Source organism: Mus caroli, unplaced genomic scaffold (assembly GCF_978045245.1).
Source record: "Mus caroli unplaced genomic scaffold, Mus_caroli_1 scaffold_10, whole genome shotgun sequence".
Lineage (NCBI taxonomy): Eukaryota > Metazoa > Chordata > Mammalia > Rodentia > Muridae > Mus > Mus caroli.
The window spans coordinates 78388897-78392604 of record NW_028227265.1 but is presented as its reverse complement, the minus strand read 5'-3'; positions in this window follow the sequence as shown (position 1 = coordinate 78392604).

The window sequence follows — 3708 nt, the reverse complement described above, 5'->3', positions numbered from 1 at the left end:
TATATATAAGGAACTCAAGAAGGTGGACTCCAGAAAGTCAAATAACCCCATTAAAAAATGGGGCTCAGAATTGAACAAAGAATTCTCACCTGAAGAATACCAAATGGCAGAGAAGCACCTGAAAAAATGTTCAACATCCTTAATCATCAGGGAAATGCAAATCAAAACAACTCTGAGATTCTACCTCACACCAGTCAGAATGGCTAAGATCAAAAATTCAGGTGACAGCAGATGCTGGCGGGGATGTGGAGAAAGAGGAACACTCCTCCATTGTTGGTGGGATTGCAAGCTTGTACATCCACTCTGGAAATCAGTCTGGCGGTTCCTCAGAAAATTGGACATAGTACTACCGGAGGATCCAGCAATACCTCTTCTGGGCATATATCCAGAAGATGTCCCAACCGGTAAGAAGGACACATGCTCCACTATGTTTATAGCAGCCCTATTTATAATAGCCTGAAGCTGGAAAGAACCCAGATGTCCCTCAACAGAGGAATGGATACAGAAATTATGGTACATTTACACAATGGAGTACTACTCAGCTATTAAAAAGAATGAATTTATGAAATTCCTAGCCAAATGGATGGACCTGGAGGGCATCATCTTGAGTGAGGTAACACAATCACAAAGGAACTCACACAATATGTATTCACTGATAAGTGGATGTTAGCCCAAAACTTAGGATACCCAAGATATAAGATACAATTTGCTAAACGCATGAAACTCAAGAAGAATGAAGACCAAAAGGTGGACACTGTGCCCCTTCTTAGAATTGGGAACAAAACACCCATGGAAGGAGTTACAGAGACAAAGTTTGGATCTGTGATGAAAGGATGGACCATCTAGAGACTGCCGTATCCAGGGATCTATCCCATAATCAACTTCTAAACGCTGACACCATTGCATACACTAGCAAGATTTTGCTGAAAGGACCCAAAGATAGCTGTCTCTTGTGAGACTATGCAGGGGCCTAGCAAACACAGGAGTGGATGCTCACAGTCAGCTATTGGATGTATCACAGGGCTCCCAATGGAGAAGCTAGAGAAAGTACCCAAGGAGCTAAAGGGATCTGCAACCCTATAGTTGAAACAACATGATGAACTAACCAGTACCCCGGAGCTCTTGTCTCTAGCTGCATATGTATCGAAAGATGGCCTAGTCGGCCATCACTGGAAAGAGAGGCCCATTGGACTCGCAAACTTTATATGCCCCAATATAGGGGAATGCCAGGGCCAAAAGAATGGGAATGGGAGGGTAGGGAAGTGGGCGGCGGTATGGGGGACTTTTGGGATAGCATTGGAAATGTAATTGAGGAAAATATGTAATAAAAAAAATAAATAAAAAAAAAAACAAAGTAGTAGTAAATGCATGCCATATGAGCTCTTGCTTTAAAAAACAGATAATATGTATTAGCTTAAATATAATAAAATTGTTTTTATATGTAACTATGTGTGAGGATTCACACAAGAATTGTGAAAGCATGTTGAAAATCCACCATCATGTGGAACCATTTTTTGCCATCTTATTTCATTGGTTTTATTACTTCTGATTAGCTTGCATGCTCAGACTTCAGGCTTGTCATGTCTTCCATCCACCAAGGGCTTTTCAGGTTGCCTTGCTTTATTTAAGGACTCGGGAATCTAAGAAAAGAATAAAAACTTATCAGGACCTATCACTTAAGAGTAAGCTCAGTTGTGCAATGGACCCTGTTTGGTTATTATTACTCACATTAGTTGTCCATAACCAAATTTATCTCTAGCTTTGGAGCATCTGATGTCCTTTTCTGTCCTAGCAAGTTTCCATCACAAGTATAGTATCTACAACTACATAAACTTCACAGATGATAGGTCCTGATAAATATTTATTCATTTCTTAAACATGTTTCTAAGTATCTAATTTTCATATTTTAAACTATTTTCTGGACTAGTAATTAATAATAATAATATATTTATATTCACTACCTAAAAGTGTATTTAAGTGCATTTGACTGAATTTAGGTTCATTAACTATATAAAAGAATATAGATTTTGATTAAAATTGCTTTTGGAAATTCACGTATTTATGCCATGTGGACTGGAAAGATAACAAAAAATGTGTAACATGTTCCTAATGAGTTATGCCTTTTATTTTTTTTACTTTTACTGCTCATATCATAAACTCAATGACTACATTTAAACTAGTCAGGCATGTTAATCATTTATCTAGCTATTTCTAAGATGGTTGTAATTCCAAATACTTGATCAACTCTTTAGAACATTTTCTTTGAGAAACCTCAATTATAGTAAAAGTAAAGCATATTGAAAGATAGCTAGATATATCCCACAGGAAATGTTAACACAGAGAGTAAATACCAGCATTTGGTTTTGTACAACTAATCAACAAATTGTTCTTCTATAAGTGCTTCTTACATGTGATCTGTTAATTCTCAATACCTTTGTAGGTGAGATTTTAAATTCCCCACCACTTATACTCCTTAATGCTTTCTCTCTTCTTTTTTTTTTTATTTTCCCATGTATTTTTTAATTAGGAATTTTCTTCATTTATATTTCCAATGCTATCCCAAAAGTCCCCCATACCCGCCCCCACTCCCCTACCCACCACTCCCAATTCTTGGTCCTGGTGTTCCCCTGTACTGAGGCATATAAAGTTTGCAAGACCAAGGAGCCTCTCTTCCCAATGATGGCCGACTAGGCCATCTTCTGCTACATATGCAGCTAGAGACATGAGGCACTGGTTAGGTCATATTGTTGTTCCACCCATAGGGTTGCAGATCCCTTTAGCTCCTTGGATACTTTCTCTAGCTCCTCCATTGGGGGCCCTGTGATCCATCCAATAGCTGACTGTGATCATCGACTTCTGTGTTTGCTAGGCTCCAGCATAGCCTAACAAGAGACAGCTATATCATGGTCCTTTCAGCAAAATCTTGCTAGTGTATGCAATGGTGTCAGCGTTTGGAGGCTGATTGTGGGATGGATCCTCAGGTATGACAGTCTCTAGATTGTCCATCCTTTCTTCTCAGCTCCAAACTTTGTCTCTGTAACTCCTTCCATGGGTGTTTTTTTTCAAAAGTCTAAGAAGGGGCAAAGTGTCCACACTTTGGTCTTGGTTCTTCTTGAGTTTCATGAGTTTTGCAAATTGTATCTTATATTTTGGGTATTCTAAGTTTCCGGGCTAATATCCACTTATCAGTGAGTACATATATGTGAGTTCTTGAAATAGAAGCAGTCATTAATATTCTCCCAACCAAAAAAAGCCCAGGACCAGATGGTTTTAGTGCAGAGTTCTATCAGACCTTCAAAGAAGATCTAATTCCAGTTCTTCACAAATTATTCCACAAAATAGTAGCAGAAGGTACTCTATCCAATTCATTCTATGAAGCCAAAATTACTCTGATACCTAAAGCACAGAAAGACCCAACAAAGATAGAGAACTTCAGACCAATTTCCCTTATGAATATCGATGCAAAAATACTCAATAAAATCCTTGCTACCCGAATCCAAGAACACATCAAAATAATCATCCATCCTGACCAAGTAGTTTTCATTCCAGGGATACAGGGATGGTTTAATATATGGAAATCCATCAACATAATCCACTATATAAACAAACTCAAAGACAAAAACCACATGATTATCTCGTTAGATGCAGAGAAAGCATTTGACAAAATCCAACACCCATTCATGATAAAAGTCTTGGAAAAATCAGGAA